The 11,194-nt window shown below is 33.2% G+C and overlaps 1 pseudogene; it reads left to right on the top strand.

Annotated features, from left to right (window-relative positions):
- The first annotated feature begins 3,250 nt into the window (after positions 1-3,250).
- The window catches only part of LOC120081098, a 31,636-nt pseudogene continuing 23,692 nt past the window's right edge, over positions 3,251-11,194 (top strand).

Genomic DNA, 11,194 nt, shown 5'->3' on the forward strand with positions numbered 1-11,194 from the left:
CATAGACAACATATATAATGTATCTCAGACAAATTATGATTTTAAAGTTTGTTTGATAATCATTTATTTTATATTTTTTAATTTTTAAAAATTAAGCCTATAAATATTCATTTCGCCTCTAAATTATTGCTTTAATAACTACTTTTTACCAAACTTTCAAAAACTAAAAACAAAAACAAAAAAAAGAAAAATTTCACAAATCGAAAAAATATCAAATTATTTACAGAAATAGTAAAAAAAAATAACAATAAACACAAATAGACTTCTATCAGTATCTATCAGTGATAGAAACTGATAGAAGTCTATCATTGATAGAGGTTGATAGAAGTTTATTTGTATCAATCAGTGATAGGAACTGATAGAAGTCTGAAATGATTAAACTTTGCTATTCTATGTAAATAGTTTCTCTAATTTTTCTACTTTTGAAAATCTCCAAAAAGAAAAAATGGTTATCAAACAGAGTCTAGATGACAAGTTTTTGTTTACGATGTTTTAAGTTCATGTCTATCTAGTATATGATATTCACAAATTATCTAATATTTTTTTAAACTTTCAATTTTGCATCACATACTTCCCTAAAAATGTTAATATATTTTCCAACTTTTAATAGATATGAAGATGAATTATATACCTAATTATACCTTAAATTTCAGCTTTGTTTGTAGTTATAATATATCTGCTAATTTTAAAAAGTGTCACCAAATCATGGACCTAATTTTACGCAAAGTTGAAAATTCAATGACCTATTAGACTCAATTTGCATGAAATTTGAACCATCAACCACAATACGAAAAGTTCGATTCTCCCACAACATCAAACATTGTTTCCAAGATGCACACATCTCATGAACTATGCTCAGAAGGATTAATGATATCATGGTCATAGAGTTGTATGTTGGGGTTGATATCCTAAATCTTGTGGTCTTGTAGTTTGTAATTGTATTTGTACAAATAATTTATTTATCTAATAAAATAATATGTGTTGTATTCGGCATTTAATTGCATTGACCCACAAAAACAAATAAATTAAGATCCAAGGGTATCAATTGTAACTTAAACACGTATGTAGAGACATACAGGTGGATTATGTCTAAGTGACAACCTAAACAATTTGTGTAGATGGATAAGACTAGGTATCTTATCTTGGTGACACTACGAATACGACCTATTTTGTAGTTGTTACAATTGCTACAAATGATATGATCCCGATCATTCATGTGGAGACATGTGAGTAGGGTATTACATACAAAGAGTTTGTATAAGACTTGTAATATCCCGAATTCTAGTTAAATTCAAATTAATTTTCTTAAACTATTGGATCTTAAGTCCTTTAATTTTGAATTTTTTTTCCAGTCCAAAATTTAGATTATTGAATTATTTTGAGTTTGTTTGATTTTAATTTTAGATTTATGATTGAGAATATTTGAATTTTGGGGGTAAATTAGATCTTAGAATTTATTTTCCAACGATACTTGTTAGGATTTATAATTTTGAATGGATTTAAGTTGTTGGGAGATAATTGCAATTTAAAGTTTGGAAGATTAATGTTAAGTTGGGTTTGGTAATCATATACGTTGGAATCCATATAGATTTAGTTTTAATCTAGGAGACTGAAGTTGAAGTTTTGAGGCATTCTAGCAAGCTGTCCAGCACTTATTTAGTAAGATTTTGGTAAGTTATTTGGAGATCGTTGGAATGAATTTTGTTTGTTTTGGAATTGGCATCAAAAGTTGAAATTGAATGTTGTGTTTTGCATTAGGGACCTTGATCCAAGATTCCTAAGTCAAGAAGGGGATTATTTTGCTTGTTATTTGAGCTTAAGCCTTAAAGTAAGTGGTACTATTATTAGTGTCTTTATGCCAAGTGCCCCAGTTTAGAATTATCTAGTTATTTAATGGACTCTATAAGCATGACTTGGAATAGATGGATACTTCTTTTGGCATGAAAGTTATGAGTATTATGAGTATGATTGAATTGCTATGATGTGTTACGAATCGCGTTATAGGATCACTTATGAAATTTATGTATGTGATGCATAATTATATCAGTAAGGGTGATCTACCATCTCACCTCGATACATATTGTATTCCAGGGGACCGATAAGCCTAATTTCATGTTTTGATGGTGCGTTTTCAGGCCATTAGACATGCGTGAGTCGACAACTTCATTTGCATGCTATAATTTCGTGAATCGACAGATTCACTTTCATACTCTTCCATGTTTGATGGTATGTCATCAGGCTAGTTATTTAATTACTACATAGTATGTATTTTGGTTATGAAGGAATCAAATTCCCGTGGAAGCATGTGAACGTCTCGCATTTAGACATTCATTTTTATGGGACACATAAACAATAAAATAAAATATGCATTTGTAGGATAAACATTCAAATAAAACTATGAGCATGCTAAAAAAAAGGAAGAAGAGAAGAAATCAAACCTCAGTTGGTTCCTCTAGCTTTCCTCTTCCACCATTATCAACGATCTCGAACTCCTCCAATGAAGAAGGATGCCACCAAAAAAAAAAAAATTGCCCAAATTGGGCTATAAGGATATATTTATATGGAGAATTGACTACTTTTCCAAGAATTTCCCTTTATATCCTTAGTGTTAATTAATTGAATAACTCTTATTTAATTAATGTGCACATTAATTAAATAACCATATATTAAATCCCATTTAATATACATTTAATTATTTGTCATAAATATCATATATTTATGCTAACCTCCAATCTCCTTTATTTCTTAATCAATTAAATAATTATATTAAATCATATTTAATATGGAGTTAATTAACATATTTATATGACATCTCTTTATGAATCCAATTCATATAAATTTAATATTTGAATCTTATTCAAATATATCTCTCTTATATAATTTGAATTATAGATCACACTACAAGAATTTTGGGCTTTATTGTCAGTTGGAAAAAGTAAAGCTGGATGTATAATGTCGGTTTTTTTTTAAAAAAAACGGATCTTTAATGTCGGTTTTACTTTTTTTAAAAAATAAAAAAAACCAATTCCCCCCCCCCCCCCAAATTTTTCTTTTCTCTTTACATTCTAAGACTTCCACTCACCCACAACCCACGTGAAACCCTTCCAATGCGACTTCTTTCATCCTTCCATGCAAAACCCACAACCCGGCTAACACCTTCCCAGACCCCCCCTTTCCATTTCCAGCAACTGATTGTCTCAAATGCGCTCTTCATGGAGAGAGAAGACCGGAGACTCGCTGACTTCAGAGCATGCTTTCGGAGGCAGCAACGACGTTTTTCCATATACATCCACACGATTTTCCTGTGTCATTTGATCGCTCTACTTCGCTCCGGCAGTCGACCTTCGGTAAAAAGAATCGGAACGCCTTGCCGCAGAGTTCGAGTTCTCGAGCTCCCTCCCTTACTGACCCTCTCCTTCAACCTCAACAGCTTGTGAATCAGGTTCATTGAGTTTTGAATTTGATTGTGTGACTGCGATTAGTATGGATGGTCGGGGATTCAATGTTTGATTGTTGACGGATGAGTGTTGATTGAAATTTTTGTGTTGTGGATTGTGAAATTGTGCATTGTGTTTGGGGAATTTCAATTTTGTCTGTGTGGGAATGGATTATTTTTGGGTCAGTTTTGGACCAATTTTAGCGGGAAGTTTAATTGATTGGACCTTAATGAGAGCTTTTAAAGATTCTAATCGTTCAAAGTACGATGAAATGAATTATTGTTTTCCCATCCTGTATTTAATGAACAACTTCGTTGAAACTGTGTGTTAAATTTAGACTTATTTAAACTACCAGGAGGATAAATGAAAATTAATTTTGGCTAACAGAGGGGGAAAGAATGATAGTCTTAATTTTTGTTTACCAACTGTTTCATTTTCCTCTTTCAAATTATACATGATGAATTAATCATATATCTATATGTGTCTAATTCTTACGATTTCAATTTAGAATCAGAATGAATGCACTAATATAAAAGACAAAGGAAACAATGGCGTTTGTACAGATGAACTTCTATGTCAAGTTTCTAAACAAACTAATTAGATTGTTCAAATTATCAATAGAGTTTTGTTGATTGTTTGTCTTTTTCACATATTGTTCTAAAAGGTTATTATTTGAGTTTCCTGCCAAAAGCATTTATAGTTCTAATAAGTTTCAAATTGACAGGACATAAAGCTAGATGACTGGGAAACAAATCACTTTGTTCTTGTCCATAGAGGTGGTTTTGGTGTTTGGTGTTGGTATAAAACTGTTGCTCTTCTTGAAGAAGTAGGCTATAGAGCTACGATGATAGACTTAACTGGTTCAGGAATACGTTCATTTGATTTAAACAGCATCACAAATCTCTCGCAATATGTGCAGTCGCTCATGGATGTTCTTGAAAAGCTTCCTACTGGCAAAAAGGTTTTCAAAACAACTTGCGTTCGTTGAATAAGATGCTAATAGCCGTGGGAGGATGGGAGAAAAGTGAGATAGAAAAGATGAAGAAGAAGTGGGAGAGAAAATTAGAGAGGGAAAAAATGGAAATGGGAATGGTGGGGAGAGAAGAGAAAAGGAAAAGAAAACACAAATTTTTAATATATTAATTAAAAAAACCATCAAAAGGAAAGTTAAAAAACAATTAGCAATCATTTCGGTGGTAAGTTGGTTAATTCTAAATATAGTCGAGTTATAATAATTTGTATTTGTTAACAATGATGAAAAAAAGATGAGTCCAATTAGTATATACTGTAGTAAATAAGGTTTTGATATTGTAAAGTACAAGTAATTATAAATAGAACTATTATATTTAGAGTTTCAAACACAAAGCAGATTATAATAATTTATTTGATGGTCTAAATATTTGATTGATTTTTTTTTTAAAATAAAATATATCAAGTTGATGGGACTTAAAAAAAAAATATTGGGACTCTATAAAAAAATGGTATTGTAGATGCATATAAATATACAACAATTGAACTAAAAAAAAAAAAAAAAAAAAAAAAGCAATTCAGTCATATTTAAAAAATCGACTATCAAACAAAGTGCACAAATTGAACTAACGTTGATTCGATCATTTTTCAAATTGTCGATTTGAGTTGATGATCTATAATTTTTAAACTCTAAATTTATAATTGTAGTAATGGCCGCCTTCGATGTTAGAATAGACGTGTCATCTGTAGTTGTAGAAAAAACAATATTGATTTATTTTTTTTAGAAAAATATTGATTATTTGAGAAGACTTTGAATTATTATTATTTCTTTTGGTCTTTTTTTATTGAGATGAAGTAAATGACTGAAACGTCCCGTCAACTTGACAACATTGTTTTGATAGAGTTTGGGCATCAAAACAAACGCGTGTGAAAGGAAGAGACTAAACCAAACAAAAGTACTTGAGTTTGGAGTTCTTTATCAAATATGCCTTAAATCTTTTAAAAAAATTGATTAATTCTAGTAACTTTTCAAAGAATGGTTAAAAAATGATTGTTTTCCTGTAAAATTGGATGAATATTGTAGGTTTGATAAATAATAGTGAAATATTGTAGATTTGAAAGTAACTAGAAAAATATTGTGTTTTGGGATTTGACTGGTACGATTTTTTTTTTTTAAAAAAATTGATGTAGGTCGAGGTTGAATACTCAATCTCCTCTTTGTTGAGTGTTCAAAATTGGACCGACGATGGTCAATTTTTTGAACACTCGACCCTTTTTGCTTTTTTTTTTTTATATAAATTCTTAAAGATTTAATCATTTACCTTCTTTAAGCAAAGTATCCTATGTAAATTTATCGTTCTATTTTTCATAAAAAAATTTACCCTTGTATTTCTTAATAATAAATAAAATTAACTCTAAGAGACATCATAAAAAATTCTCAATCTTTTTTTCTTCCATATTCAACTATGGTTCATAATTGGAAAATAATAAAATGTACATTAAAATACTCATATCAATATAACAATTTAAAGTTTTTCATTTTATTAAAAAATTATAAAAAAATCAATGAGTCCCACAAGAGAACGTCGTCGATTTCAATTTGGTATATCTCGTCGACTTTTGAACTCTAGGTTGATCTGGTTCCTCTTGATGTTACTCTAGTCCCTCTTAATGTTGCTCTGGTGGCTTGTACATTGCAGGCGACTTCATAGATAAATATTTCGTTTATTACTTATCCATGACCATGCCCATGTCTATGCATGTATGAAGTGAATGAAACTCTAAATATAGTGAGAGGACCTATGAGCGGAAGTGGATCGTTCAAAACATCATTGTGAAAGAACTCAAATATTTACAATCAGACTAAATAGATTATGCATTAATCAATAAATTACAACATGCTTTGAATTAAATATAAAGGATGAGAGAAACAATACCTTTAAAGAATGTTTCTTCAAGTGTGTCCCTCGATCAAACTCGAACGCAAGGATCAAGAACTCGAACTCCCTCAAACACCAGCAACGAGTATCAACTCGATCCTCGAACAGATTCGGACACTACCACCAGATTACGTTGGTATTCTCGTTGTGAGAATCAAAGAGTTGTGGGCTCTGGCTTATTTTGGAATGAGGGAAGGATAGGAATGAAGGAGGAAATGGTCGAGTAATAGACAGAAGCATCGTGTAGAAGATGAAAGCCTATCGCATAGACTCGATACTTGGTCGTATAGAAATGAGTACTATCGTATAGTAAAACTCGGTCTTATCGTTTAGTCTCTCGATTAGTAATCGGATAACTAGTTGTCGTGTAAGATTTTGAAATCCCATTTCCTTTTATCTCACAGTTGCTGTAAAACGGTGTAACCACCCACTAACGTAGTTATTGGAGAAAACGAAATTTAATTATCATATAATTAATAGATTATAAATAAATATAATAACTAACTTATCATATTACATTTATAACCTATAGTTTTAATTATGCATCATATGTAATATATAAACCATAGTTTTTTTTTCTATTTTTATGGAATTTAATATAAATCATATTTATATTAATTCATCCAATCAAATAATAATGTATCAAATACATCAGATTAATTATATCATATATAATTGAATTAATTTAATCATATCATATATAATCAAATTCCCTATTGTTAATTTGAACCTTTCAAACAAACCTAAAAACTGATTCTCAACTTGAATCCATTGAGCTACCAAGGGGACCTTATGGACCTGTAGCTTGAAGCTCCAATGGTAAGTGAATAACTGACTAAACTCTTTAATCACATTATCCACCATTCGTTAACTGTTGGGCACTCCACTAAAGACCGATAGTTGCACTACTCGCACTACATATATATTTTTGTATCCATTGAATATAACCAATCAACAGTACGATGACCATTCACAAATCGCTATAAGTACAGCTAGGCCAAATTATCGTTTTTCCCCAGTAGTTACATCTAACTCCTTAAGTACTACTGATTCCTCTAATGAACAATAGATCATAGTCCTACTTGAAGGAACTCTTAAACAAGAGTATCCATGAGCGTGTTCGGATCTTTCCTATTTCATTGTGACCGAATTACTACACACACATTCTAACAAACAGGTATGCATTTTAACACTATATTATAGGCATGGTTTGACAAATGAAATACAATAGATTGAGTAAACATATCAATTGAAGACTATCTTCACTCAAACTCAATCCAGCGGAAGCGACTCCTCTACGAACCAAATCGCCCAGCAATCAGTTGCTTAGCAGCACGATGATCATCTACACGAACGACAACACACAAACAAGCAGCAACCGAGGACGACACCACCACTCAAAGCCCTTGGTATTCTCGGAGTGAGAAGCCAAAGAGTGGACTTTGATGGAATTGGTAGAGGAAGAAGGAAAGAACGATCGTGTAGAACGACAAGCAAGTGAGAGATAGTAGGTGACTATCATATAGTCGAGTGCTCGTCGCTTAGAGAAAGGTACACGATCGTGTAGGTTTTACTAAGTGATCGTCTAGTAATTAGTAAGCGATCATTTAGAAAAAATCGGCGCGCTAAACGATCGTTTAGAGAAAGAGTGCGATCGTTTAGTGCGCGCGAGTGTGCTATTGTTTAGGCGATAAGGCGCTATCGTATAGGCTCTCAACTAAGCGATCATGAAGTTTCCACACCGTGAGCAATTTTTTCGAACTCTTTACAAAATGAAAACAATTTTCATTTTATTCTTCAGTTACAATAACTGAAATCAATCTTCCCACTTTCACACGATTTAAGAGAAATTTTTGGCCAATTATCATATAACCGATTAATTAAATAAATAATGAATATAATCATATAATATTCTTAACCTATAGTTTGATATCATATATCTACTATAGTAATTTCTCCTCCATTTGATTTAAATCATATTTATATCTAATTTTCTCCAAAATAATGTATCTCATACATTTTGTCAATTATATCATATATAATTGAACTCCCTCTTGTCCAATTTGAACATTTTAAGCTGACCCAAAAACTGATTCTCGACTTTATCCAAGCTACCTAGGGATCTTATGGACCCGTGGCTCAAAGCTCCAACAGTACGTGAATAGCTGACTAAACTTTTAGCCACGAGATCCACCATCTGTTAACTGCCAGGCATTCCACTAAAGACCAACAGCTGAACTCTTCTTACCACAAATATATTTATGTGTCTATCAAATATAACTAATCATGAGTACGATGACCCTTCACAGATGCTCGTAAGTACAGCTGGGCCAATTTACTGTTTTGCCCCTATAGTTACATCTCACTCCTTAAGTACCATTGATTCCTTTAATGAATAATACAACATAGTCCAACTATTGTGAACATTTCTTGGGCCAAGAGAAGGTGTGTGGCGCCACATCGTTCAAGCTATGGAATCGCCCTTAAGGGAGCTATCTATCTACTTGCCCTTATTTGGGGAAAGAGTGAATTTCATCTTGTGTAGCTGAGTTCCCAGCTCCCAAATCAGATGAATCCCTAAAATGGTAGTTTTGGGTCGGTGACCTGGCCACTCGCACCCATACAAATCAAAGAACCACCATCAATGGCAGGAGTTCCCAACTCACTAAGGATTGAGGTCATGTTACATATGATCAATCGCTAGTGAAGAAAAATCTCTGTCATGAATGGTGTTATATAACGAGACGTTACACTTCGTGGTCAGATCCTATACAAACTCTTTGTATAGGACATCCCCGTTCGCATGTCCTCTACGCGAATGATCAGGATCAGACCATCTGTGACAAGTTACAACATTTGTGACCATTCCATAAAGTGGGCTACATAAGTACATAACCAGGATAAGGTTTCCCTCCTATATCCATATAATATAGACCATTTTGGTTATCACTTAAGACACAATCCACTTGCATGTCACCACATACATACTTAAGTTACATACAGATAACCAGGAACTTTAGGTTTACTGGTTTGTGGTAAAGCAAATAAAACAAACAACTGAGCAAAATAAAGAAGTGAAGTAACATATCATATATTATACATCACAAGTGTTTGTACAAACTTTTTACAAACTACAGGACACGAGACTTTAGGGCACCAACCCCAACACTACTTTGACTAAACCTCTCTCGGGCCAAGAGAGGGTGTGGCGCCACATTGTTCAAGCCCCGGAATCAACACTTAAAGGAGCAATTTATCTACTTACCCCTACTTCAAGGAAGGAGTGAATTCCATCTTGTATAACTGAGTTCCCAGCTCCCCAATCAGATGAATCCCCAAAGTGGTATGCTTGTTGAGTCAGTGATATGGCCACTCTTACCCATGTAAATCAAAGGACCACCCTCATAGACAAGAGTTCACAACTCACTCAGGATTAAGGTCATGTTACCTATGGTCATCATAGTGAAATGAAAGTCTCAATTATGAACGGTATTATATAAAGAGACTAAGCATTTCTTGGTTCGGTCTTATACAAACTCCTTTGTATAGAATATCCCCGCTTATATATTTAATACACGAATGATTAGGATTAGATCATTTGTAGCACTTTACAACATTTGTAACACATATAAAGCGGGCCACACTCGTAGTCTCACCAGGATAAGGTATCCCTCCTTATTCATATACTACAGACCATTTAGGTTATCACTTAAAACACGATCCACTTGTATGTCTCCACATACATGTTTAAGTTACAATGATAACTATGGATCTTAGTTTATTGGTTTGTGGTTAATACAACTAAAATATCTCATATTTCATAGACTGAAGTGAATAAAATATCATATATTATAAATCACAAAATGTTTGTTCATACAATTGTTTATAAACTACAGGACTCTATGAGACTTAGGGTATCAACCCCAATAATCTCCCACTTGTCCTAAAACTAGTGGAGTGTATAAGATAATCAAATTACAAGTACACAAAATAATAAACTAGGGCATAAACGCCAGTACAAGATCTTCACTTGCCCTAGTCCAGTCGTGGTCTATCCCATATGAAGGAACTTTTATTCAAGAGTACTTACGAGTGAAAACGGATCTTTCTAATTCATTGTGACAGAATTACCACATATACATTCAAAACATACTAATATGCATTCATAATGCTAAAGAGATCAAGAGATCATACCAGATGAAGATTTCTTCTTCACAGCGAGTCTAAAACCCAACCGTCTACCTCGAACAATCACCACTCAGACAGAAGTAAACGGAGATGATACCACCACTCAGAGCCCTCAGTATTCTTGGAGTGAGAATCCAAAGTGTGGGCTTTGTTCGAATTTGGTAGAGGGAAGGAGGAAGAGAGACCGTACACAACGATCAAGAATGTGGGAGATGAGGTCGTTTCTATCGCATAGACAAGATGCTTGATCGTTTAGGTGAAGTATACGATCATGTAGGAAAAAGTAAGCGATTGTCTAAACGATTTTGTAGGAAAGGGTAAGCGATCGTCTAAACGATCGTGTAGGAAAAGGGAGAGCGATCGTCTAAACGATCATGTAGGAAAAACTAAGTGATCGTCTATACGATCGTTTAGTAAATATCAGGAGCTAAATGATCGCTTAGAAAAAGGTAAACGATCATTTAGTTAGTAGCACACGAAGGTGTAATCGGTAAGCGATCGATTAACAATATCATATATGTAAGCGATCGTGCATGCACTATCGTATGGGCACTGATTTTTTAAATGATGACATTCTCTTTAACATAATGTTCGCGCCTCCATGCTCAACACACCTTCAGCTATTTATGCATCTCAAAGTGATCTTTCAATACACTCATC

This window comes from Benincasa hispida, chromosome 7, assembly GCF_009727055.1.
Source record: "Benincasa hispida cultivar B227 chromosome 7, ASM972705v1, whole genome shotgun sequence".
Lineage (NCBI taxonomy): Eukaryota > Viridiplantae > Streptophyta > Magnoliopsida > Cucurbitales > Cucurbitaceae > Benincasa > Benincasa hispida.